The sequence below is a fragment of the Wasmannia auropunctata genome, unplaced genomic scaffold (genome assembly GCF_000956235.1).
Source record: "Wasmannia auropunctata unplaced genomic scaffold, wasmannia.A_1.0 LD335985.1, whole genome shotgun sequence".
Lineage (NCBI taxonomy): Eukaryota > Metazoa > Arthropoda > Insecta > Hymenoptera > Formicidae > Wasmannia > Wasmannia auropunctata.
In genome coordinates this window covers 742,154-754,029 of record NW_012026905.1, presented here as the reverse complement: position 1 = coordinate 754,029, position 11,876 = coordinate 742,154, and positions in this window count along the sequence as shown.

The window sequence follows — 11,876 nt, the reverse complement described above, 5'->3', positions numbered from 1 at the left end:
AGAGAGAGAGAGAGAGAGAGAAAGCGACGAGAGAAGAGGGCGACTGGATATAAGCGCATGAGTAAACATGCGGAGTTAGGTGCCTGCCTCTGGATGCGCGCGGAGTAATAACCGCGGGCCCCATAAACCCCAGGGGCTGCGAAAGAAGATTAAAACCGTAACTATACGCCACGCGGCGGCGGCTGTACGGCCGGGTTACGTCCCACCCGGCGCGTTCCGATGCATCGGGGATGGCAGAGGGGACGAGACGGGGGGGGAGGAATGGGGATGGACTCACCCTCGTTTCCTCCCAACTACATTTTGCGATGTTTTCTTGCCTCGGGATAGGGCGACTCTCTTGACTTCAAGCGCGGCAAGATACTTGCGAATAATACGAATAAAAATGCCGGCTTCCTCTCTCTCTCTCTCTCTCTCTCTCTCTCTCTCTCTCTCTCTCTTTCTCTCCTCCTCCTCCTCCTCATCCTCCTCGCACTCACTCTGGCTCCTTGTGAGAGTGCGTGCGAAGGGAGCGACCCGAGGGAGTTTAAAAGTATACTCCGCGAGGGTACTCCGGAATGTAGTGACTGTATCGCAGATGGAAACAGTTTATATCGCATTCCTAAAATCCAAAAGTACTATTACTCCTTACATTCCATGCAGCTGTCTCTCTCTTTCTTGACGCACAGGATATCCCTATCCGGCCACTATAATCCTATGTCCCTAGAGATCACTATAATCTCTATCGCTCTATCTACGTAACTATCTACGTAACCTTCTCTTTCCTGAGAAAGTCTGGATGTGTTGACAAACATAATCCAGATATGATACCTAGAATCTTAAGAAAATTGTCATTCAACTACTATATATTATTATTATAGTATTTCTTCTCTTTTCCTTACGTATAAGTGATGTATAACGCTGTCCGCTTATTATAGTCGATATTATTATTGCAGTCTATTTAACTATTATTTCTATAATTCGTCAGTCAACTATCATTATTTATCATATGTATTATTAATCATACATATATGTCAAATTTTAGAGCATGAAGTTGATTATTTTATTTAAATGACACTACTATCATACTGTCACATCTGGCATTATCGGTATTATTTCTAATGCTCCGTTTCTATTACTAAATCTTTCAATTGAAAAAAATTTACTGTTAGCTATTATTATTTATCATACGTATGTATTATTAATCGTACATATATCAAATTTTAGAGCATAAAGTTGATTATTTTATTTAAATGACACTACTATCATACTGTCACATCTGGCATTATCGGTATTATTTCTAATGCTCCGTTTCTATTACTAAATCTTTCAATTGAAAAAAATTTACTGTTAGCTATTATTATTTATCATACGTATGTATTATTAATCGTACATATATCAAATTTTAGAGCATAAAGTTGATTATTTTATTTAAATGACACTACTATCTATACTGTCACATCTGGCATTATCGGTATTATTTCTAATGCTCCGTTTCTATTACTAAATCTTTCAATTGAAAAAAATTTACTGTTAGCTATTATTATTTATCATACGTATGTATTATTAATCGTACATATATCAAATTTTAGAGCATAAAGTTGATTATTTTATTTAAATGACACTACTATCATACTGTCACATCTGGCATTATCGGTATTATTTCTAATGCTCCGTTTCTATTACTAAATCTTTCAATTGAAAAAATTTACTGTCAGCCTTTCTAAATTTCTTTACATAAGTATTTTTATCAGACTCATATGTTTGTAGAATTCTCTCAAATCGTGTTGCTGACTAATTCAACGCGCACAAACTTCATTTTAAACGTACTCTAAAACGACAATGACACATCTGTTTATTCTACCCCTATTCTACTTTCACGTTTCATCCCTCTTTTTCCCGCCATTACCCTCGCGTCACGAGAATCTGACAAATTTACGATATAAATATAGTCCCCTATAACGGTCCCCTGTGTTCGACATACATATTTCTTCCTCCCCTTTTCTCTTCATTTTTCTGTCGCTTCGAAACAACTCTAAATCCATGGCAATCCTTATCATCGTCCCTCTCTTTCTTTCTCACTTCACTTTTCCCTAAAAAGTCGCGTTCTGTCCCAGAAGAGGCGGACAGTAACGGGAGAAGAGGAAGGTATTTCGGCATCGTGTGGCGCGATGCCGGATGACAGATTAGACCCGGAGCGGCTATCACAGGTAGAGTCCCTCGGGAACGATTCCGTTCGAGGGGCAGGCCTCGGCGCAGAATGACGAGTGTCGTCGGCTCGTGCTGCTGCTGCTGCTGCCGGAAGCGAAGTCGCGAGGAGGAGCAACGAACAACCCGGCGACGGAGACGACGACGACGAGCGACGAGTTCCGGTCCCTCTAGCGCCAGCGGGGGGCTATGAGCGCTGACAATGGGGACGAATCCTTGGTAATTATCGTGCCTTTCTCTCTTTTTTTTTTTAATCGCCCCCGCGTCCCCTCTCCCGGCCTTCGTCCCGCAGGTAAACGCACCGAGCGACTTTTCCATCCGTTTCATACATTTGTACGAGCTGTATGCGTTCAGTTATACTTGTGTTACACTTTCGCATTACGTCGTTCAGGATATTTACGTAAAGATAACGGTGACATCTGGTCCCCAGACAGCACATTGTCCAAAATCGATAGTAAGACGTTTCGAAGAAAGTCTTTTAAATATCTTATCGTAAAACGTCTTAAGGAGTCACTAAGATGTCTTGCATATGTCCCGATTTGGACTTTATGCTGTCTGGGTCTCTTCTTTTTCAGTTTTCTTCGCATTATATCTTCTTTAATTAATGTGGGAGCACTATCTTGCTTTATCTTAACATTAAGATTGTCATGATGTATGATTTAAAATTACAGAGAGAGAGAGAGAGAGAGAAAATATAAAAATATTTTTTAACAAATAACACTCGCGCGAAACGATCTATCGCGTGTCTTGGTAGATACATTCGAACGCTAGTTTATTCTACGGCTTCTATTTATTATCTATTAATTTCACTTCCGTGTCAGAATTTTCCCGACTTAATCAATTTACAGATATCACTGTATCCAGTTTTCGCTACTTCGAATATAGGTATGATAAAGCATTCCGAGCTCGCGCCGCTCGTTCTCTTCTTCCTTCTCTTTCCCGTGTCGTGTCTCTCTCTCTCTCTCCTTCTCTCGCCGTCGTGTGGAAGGATTGTGGCTGGATTTGAAAGCCCGTTCCTGACGTAACGCGGTCACGGATCGTACGTTTTCGTTTCCGGAGGTACGACGCTTGAAGACGCGATCGATAGAGGCTACACAGCTCCGACGAAATTTACTCGCCATTTGTTTCTTTATTTCGGCGCGTTTGCGTCACTGGCAAATCCGACAGTGATATTTTAATAAGAATTTTCAACCCGTAATTAATAATCCTTAATTAATAAATTATGTAACAATTGTAATGATTATATCAATTGAATAAGATAAATAGGAAAGTAAAATAATTATTTATTATTTTTTCTTCGTATCTTGAAAATTTCTGAGGAAATAAAGCTTTAAGCTATCGCTCAAATTTGTTATGCCTAAACAAATAGTTTCTTCTTCAAAACTAATATCCTCGATGCTCCAAGAGAGCATTCCGGAATTTCTGTCGCTCCAAAAATTATTTTAGAAAGATTCTAGAAGAATTGAGAGTCTTCTGACATTTTTTTGCAGCACAAGAATTTTTTGCTGCAATACATTTTCGAAGCACCGACAATCCTCATAAATCTTAATTTCAGAAAAATCCAAAGTTTGTGCATCAATTCGCGTAAAACGACGGAAAAGCTTTCAGGCTTTTTGCATAATTCCTGTGAAAAGCGAAATGGAGAGAGAAAGAGAGAGAGAGAGAGAGAGAGAGAGAGAGTAGTGCATAGAAAATCTGATCTATCGACATTGCTTCGTACCTAATTAGGTCCAAGTCAAGCCGAACCGAGAACTTGGAGAGCCGAGCAGCTGCGCTGATCGATTTCTACCTTCATTTCCGCCGTTTTCCGTCGCTTTCCAGCGACGTTTGCACGCGCCGAACTGAGGCACGCGCGACACGCCGCGACAATGCCAAACTTGTATCTTTATTGCATCTACTCGCGTATATGCTGGCCGCGCAAAGCGCGGCTGGCGGAGCGTCCTTGGTTCGCCTCGCGAACTTCTTCATCTCTGACGTTTCGCAAGTTTCGCGCAATTTGTAGCTGAAATTATCGGCGGCGTTGCCCCCCCCCCCTCCCGTCCTTGTAAATCGCGGCTTCGCAAGTCGCACGTCGCTCGGTTTCCCCGGAGCGGCTCCCCCGGCAGCTCGTCCTTATCTTCCGTGCGCATCGTCGGGGAAATGTCAAGGATCTCGCGCGCGTGACGAGGTGCACCACGTCGCGGCCGACGGGCGACTCTTCCTGACGCAACGCTTCCGCGACAGCGGCGACGGTTAACGTGCAGAACATTATCGCACCGATACATTCACGTTTGTGCAGCAATCGTCACCCGGCGTGTGTCCCTCGCGCCGGTTTGTTTGACATTGGGCCTTGACACGCCGCCCTCGTTCGCGCTTCCACAAACGTTATCGAACGATTATCGCGAGTCCTTCGGCGCGCCCGTGAAACGAACGCGTTTGTCCATTATCGCCGTTCGCCGTGTTTGCGGTAGATCCTTCTAGATCAACGCCGTCGTTTGTCTTCGTCGTCAAATGACGTTCCAAGCCTATATCGCAGCCTCTATCGATTGAATGTTTTTTTTCTCTTTCAACGGAAATGTTGAAGATTAGATATTGAGAAATTTCATAATAAAGATCTTGAGCTTAAGAACTTGAGTTGTTTCGTTCCTTGAATGTTTCCACATACATTTTTTTTTCTAAGAGTGCTGCAATTTTCTTAAAAAGAAAAAGAGAAAAATCTGACCTATGATAATATAATACATTTTTATATTATCGTATTATCAAATTATTAATTTTTATATTATAATAATTAACAATCATAATGTAAAAATTAATAATTTTACAACATAATAATATAAAAATTTCTTACAGTTCAGATATTTTTAATCTCTATAATGAATTTTCCGAGATTCAACGATGGCCAATTTTGTATTGCGACATTAAAGAAGTCAGTTTCAACGAATAGATCTTGGGTTTCCTTAAACATCCGTCTTCCACGGAGATCAAAGCGCGATGGTGTGCGTACATATCGTTCTCGTTCCTACGGGACAGACAGATCGCCGTTGGGAAAGCTTCTGGGTGGCGGACTGGAAAAGCGCAGCTAGTTACACACAAGTTGGGAATCCGCTGCCGGCCGGTCCGTCTCAGCCGTTCCGGCGAGCCGCGCACCGCGCCTCGCGAGCGGCCCCGAGACGCTTATGGGGAATGCAAAGTAATACGTGTCAAGTCTAACGAGGCGCGTCGCGGAATGCAGACAGGAGGCGAGGGAAAACGTTCTAGCAACGTGAGAAAAATTCCGGCCGAATCGAAAAATAGATGATCGAAAATCGATGCTTAATTACCGTCCAGAATAATTGTCTTCTATTGCGCAAAATCCGATATCTCGCAAAAACAGATATCTCTTGTTCAGCTTGTGATAAAAAAAAATATATATATATATTCCAACAGTCATAAAAAGAATGCCGTTATTTTTTCGTGATTACTTTAATTAAGAATACCGCACAGTTTTAGTTATACAACGTATGTAATTAGTCTTGAAATTAAGCGTTAAGCGTGCCAAAATTAAACGTGTTTTTACCTCTCGAATGGCTCCGTTAGATTTTCCTTCATAATGTTGCACAGAAATTAATTGCATAAAGATTCTATATATTAAATTCTAATCCAAACATATCTCATTTAATTGACATGATTATTATTTACAATTAAATATTATTATTTATTTATTAATAACAAGTTAATTAATTACTAGTAATTATATTAATTACTATTGACTTATATATCATAGATTTTTATGAAAATGATTATCTCTGTATAACGTTGATAAGTAATTTTTTCGAGAATTACTTATCAACGTTACTTATTTACTTATTTAGTAATATAGAATTTTTTTTTAATTTTGACAAGTCTGCGCGACAAAGAGCAGAAAAGCGTTCGGGAAACGGCAGTATAAAACTTCGCTGCGTGTTACAGTTTCAAAGTGAAACCGCGACGGTCGCGCGTGCCACGATATCGGCGTACTTTCGCAATTCCGACGTGCGAAAATCGCGCGATCTGGGGGGAGGGCGGGCGGAGGGGGGGGGGAAGCCGCGGAAAGGAAAAGAGATTCCTCTCGTTCCGTACCGTGAATTCAGAATAGACATCCGCCTTTCTCACGGCGGCGTGCGAGAGAGACGTGAGAAGAACGGCTCCGAGCCCCGCGAGTTACAACTGGCGCGCGTAGAGAGAAGAGAGGCTTCCCGCGCGCACCTCTATCGTATCCTTCAATTAGAGCAATCGTCTTTATCCGTGTTATGGATCTCTACCCACACCGCGCACACATACACACACACACTTCGAGCTCAAGTGAATTTCTCGGCGAGAATTGATAATTAGAATTGTCGCAGCGAGATCAAATCGAATGGGACGAAGGAGGCGGGGCCTTTATGGCTGCTCCGATATAGGAAATTTAGGCCTCGATCTGGGGGGTATTAGGTCCACTTAAAGCGATTAGCACGTTTTTCACGTCCGAAGAAGGCCGGGAGATGCGATGATCGTGACAATTATCCGATGACTCAGGCCACCTCGTTGAAGTTCGAGCCGGCTGAATCAATTCAACCGATCGGAGGCTTTTATTCCATCTGCAGGAATTTAAACTGATTATTTAATCGATATTGTTACGACTTCGATGTACCCACGTTTATCCCTTTCAAATTGATACGTAATGGGATGTTTTGTTTAAGTAACATATTCATTTTGAATATAATTAAGTATAGTTTTAAATATATACCTATTCATTTAAAAGGAATTCATATAGATAAATATATTATATAAAATATACCTATATAAAATAAATATATTTGAAGTTTTTTGTACCTATTTAAAATACAAAAAAATCAATATAAATATTTAAAATTTTAGCAAATAAAATTGTTCACGTATAATCACAATCATCGATCATCTCTTGCTTAAAGATGTCGGAATCGAGAAATGTCATACATAGCGGCTTAATCAGACTGTTAAACGTTTAAGCAATCAATTGAAGAACTCCATCTTGCAGTGTGTGTTGATTTCCTGTCAGTTGGAATCACTATTGAACACACACACTCGTATAATACCGATCGTTTACACAAATGTTTGATCGCCGGCAGCTCTCACCAGCATTCCGCGGGGCCCGACCGCTTATTTCAATGCAACACATGTGACACACTTCTGTTTGAGGTTACGACCCACGAAAGGGAACGAGAGACACATTTCGAGCACATCATTTTCGAGGTGTAATAAAGAGAACTAATTAAATTGTTCCTCTGCTAAAAGTAATCTCGAGCTCTGCAATCCGTTTGTCTCGCAAAACTATCGTTGCAGAGGATTTGATGTCCCGTTTTAATTGGAGATTTTATAATTACCCTTCGTTTGGAAAATAATTAATTTTTTTGCGTCATGTCAAAGAATCGGAGGATAAATTTCATTTTTTTCTTAAATAGAATTTCTTAATGAAAATGTCATAAATATAAATTTTGTTTTAATTCGAAAGATAGGGAGAGGCTTAATTAATTTCTGCAAAATTTTTTCTTCATTATTTCAAGAACAAAAACATAGATTAGCAAATCTCTAAAAGTGAATCAGTGGAATCACTGAATTCAGTTCTCAATATACTGTTTGACAGAGTGAGTTCACTGTCTTCCAGTATTCGTTGTTTTAATCTGTAAATATATTATCACTGAAGCAATATTGAATATTGTAAGTACACCAAAGATCAGTGATGATACTTTACTTTCAGAGAGAATATCTTTTTTATTTTAATTAATACTTGTGAATAACTGGGGAATTGAAAATGTATAATTTATAAACAAAACCGCTTGCGGTAATCGGCCGTTTGCATCATTCGCATGCACGCATCGTGAGTGCGTCGTGGGCATACACAGCACGCGGTATTATGAAACGGAGATTTCCAGCGCGAATTTTTTTCTGCCGTGATTTCTCTGCCGATTATCCGGCGCGTCCGGCTTTATCCGGATTGAACTTTAGCTCCTGAGAGGCGGCGTTCGAGGCTTGACCGACTTGAAACCACTAACTGTTTCGACGAGTTTAACCTTGACTTCAATATATCGCTTCCGTCAGCAGTTCTCGAGGAAAAACAGCCTGGTAATCGCGATATAGCATCATTCCGTCCCACCACGCGCCCCTTTAACCCCTCGCCGTTAATTATTCCACTTTTTTTTATTTCTTACCTTTATATTTCTTAGGTCATATTTCATCTTTCTTTCCTGAGAAATTAGATGCGCGCGAAGAACGTAATGAAATAAATTAAGCAATCAATTATATAATTATATTACATTGTTATGTAATGTAACTGTAATTATATAATTACATTACATTAATTTGTAATTCGCGTAACTCCACATTTTGGAGGATGATATAAGATAAATTTTTTAACATTAGATATTAAAAAATTCGCGCAGTAACTAGAATAGAAATAAATTTCGTTATAACGCTGCATATAAATGGCGATATTGTATAAAAGTTTTAAACAATGTCTGACGTTTTCTTTTTTTCTATCAAAAGAGGAGGCAATCTCGGACCAATATGTTTGCACGCGTGGGACACGCGTGATCCTGAGTCACGCTCTCTCCCACGAAATGCTGCAACTCTTCAAGGTCTCTCATTGAAAACGATACGCAACGGCGACGATAATCTCGCGCGCGTTTTCTAAAACAGGGCCTGTACGTGGGTCTCCCGTATGTAAATTCGCGATCATTGTGCGTTTCTCCGATTGGGCCGCACGCGCGCGCGCGCGCGGCTGGATACTTAATTGCGCCCGCGGGATGCAATTATCGCGGCGATCGTACGCGGTGCACGATTTGTGTGTATATTATGCGCGTGCGCGTCTCGGCATTGTGCGCGGCGCGGACGAAAGTAAAACGCTGAGAAGAGTCGCGTTCTCTCGCGAGTTTCTATATGCTTTCGCTAATCAAGCGATTATATCCCGCCTCGTCGAATTGAATGGGACGAGAAATTGAACGTCGTCGCGCGACGTTCGAGCGGTGCTCGAGCGAGTGGCTCGAACGCGCGAGCGCAACGATTTATTCGCCGCGATGAATCTATCAACTTGCGTAAACGCGTATCCTAATCGACGCGTAACGCAGCCGGTATAGATTTCCGGCCGTGCGATACGGCCGATATGCTCATGCGTGCCGAGGGCGCGTTTGTCGCTCATATGACGCACACACGCAAACACATGGTCTCGATTCGGCCCCTATCGGTTTTTAATATTCATTAATGCTCCCTAACTCAATTAAACTGACTCTTCGACACTTGAGTTGAGCTCGCTTATCAATGAAAAATGCACCGCGATGAAGGCGAGTCAGCACTGCTCAATAACGAGAACCGCGCAGGTGGATTACCGCTGGCGGAGCACGTGGTGCTCGCGGTGTTCGTTACCGTGTGAAAGTAGAAAAAATTTATCTCTGTATTCGTGCGATATACAGGCACAAACAGAAACACACACACGCACACGCACACATATATACAAACAATAAGGCGGATTCCGAAATCTAACATTAACAATCCCAAAAGAGTGATTCTTGCGTTTGAAATATTTTATATTTAATAGATATATAATAAAGATGTATAATGAAGTTAAAAAATTTCTGATTCAAGGAAAGAAGGTGATAAAAGATGAAACAACCATTTTTATTTTTTAATATAATCACACTTTGTTAATTAATCACACACTAAAGGGTGACTTTCAAAATATTTTTTTAGAACGATAAATTATTTTTTTATGCCACTAAAAATATTTGGAACTTTTGCCCTTAAAATAAAAACTGAAAATAAAATAAATTTCAGAATTAAATTCCGGTTCGCCTGAAAGAAAATTCACCAATGATAAAATAACCAATGCAATATTAAAAAATTTGTACGGATTACAATGCAGAATATTTTTTAGTGGTATGAAAAAATTAATTTATTGTTCTAAAAAATATATTGAAATACAGCGAAATTCTATTGAAAAATAATTGCTTTATTTTATTCATCTCTTTTTTACCCGAAAACTTCTGGACTTTATAACGTATATAATATTTTTGTTTATGCTCTAATTATCCTGACATATTAAATATATATTATTATATATTGTATTTTAGATTTAATTAGTAATGTGTTTATAACAATTCTAAACGATTCTGGTAACAATTTTTTTCTTAAAATCAATGTTCTCAAAAATTGAACTTTAGTTCGCTACGAAAGACAAAAGCAGATTCACGGGAATTAAAATAAATATGTTATCATGTACAATGATATCGATTAATTTCCATTTATAATTCAAAACAATTAATTACTTACTGCAAAATATTTCTTTCAATTCTTATTAACTTAATTCTTTTCTTTTTATGCGCCAAAATGGATGGCGGTTTTTCCTTCTTTTTTTACATTTTGCGAGTATAAAACAAGTCAAAGCAAGTATTCTAATCGCCGCGACGACCAAGCGGTTTCGGCGGCCATTTGTAAGCATATGTTAATCGTCCATTCTCAATCAGCCCGCTCACGAGTTTAGAATTTCTTCGGCTTGGTGACGGTAGTTCCCGCTCGAAAGACGCTTTCTAGACAGCAAGAGAAAAATAAATGCCTCGCCAATACCGAGGTTAACGAACGTCGTTTCGCCGAAGGCGCGGGAATTTTTGCCGGACTCGTGGCTCCTCTCACGAACCTGCACTCGTATACGCGAGTAGGTACAAGGCGACGCGAAAGTAAACGACCTGATCGGCCAGCTGCTCAGATGACATCTGGCAGAAGATCAGACCCTTCCATTGCCTTACAGATCTGCGAGATTAATCCTAACATTCTTTTCTCAAGCGTGTGCTTTCTTAAACTCAAAAGTGAACAATTGTTGGACTTTTGAAAGAACTGTATTAAATTGAAATTCGTTAATAAAAGAATTGTTGAAAGAAACTTATTAATATAATTAATTAAAATCATTTTAATTTAATTTATATATCAATATTAAAGTTATTTTAAAATCATTAATAATATTTAAAAAAATTGCGTGCGCACTTTTGTCGGTTGAATATAAACAAGTAAATATTAAATCGATATAAGAACTATTGTTTTTCTTTCATTTTCGTTCGAATAAAGAGTGACTCATGCTCACTTTGCGATAACCGCCGCGAATCAGCAGTTCCGGCATTAACTTACAAAATTGGCGTAGCTTTTTGAAGGCGTATCGATTCGCGCCGACCTCGTCCCACGATAACGATGACGTCGCCGTGACGTAATTAACGGTGGGCGCACTGCGTCACCCACATGACGTCTCCTTCGCCACGGGAGCGCGTCACGAGTGCATCGTGTCATCAGATAACGAACGACGTAAGGGATTAACGGCGATCGTTATTGCCGGTTCAAGTTCAGTAACGAGCGCGCTTCGTTGGAAAATTTATGGCCGCGCGCGCAATCCGGGAAGGCATCCCACTTGTACGATCGAGATACTTTGTCGCGACCGATCGAAGGCCGCACGCGAGTTCTTTCCTCAAGAGCGAGTCGACGCGAAAAACGATCGAATCTAGAGCTGGGACCCAGCTCAAAACGCGTGCAGTAACAATTCAAATATTTTGTGGAAAGTGCAATAAAGAAAAAGAGAGACTCTGTTTCTCTGTAAATTAAAATTAAATTATTGTTACAGTCTAAAGTTAAATATAAATTTAAAAAATATATGAAGATAAATTTTTAGCAGAATATGATCTATATTTTCTCTTGTTTAAAAT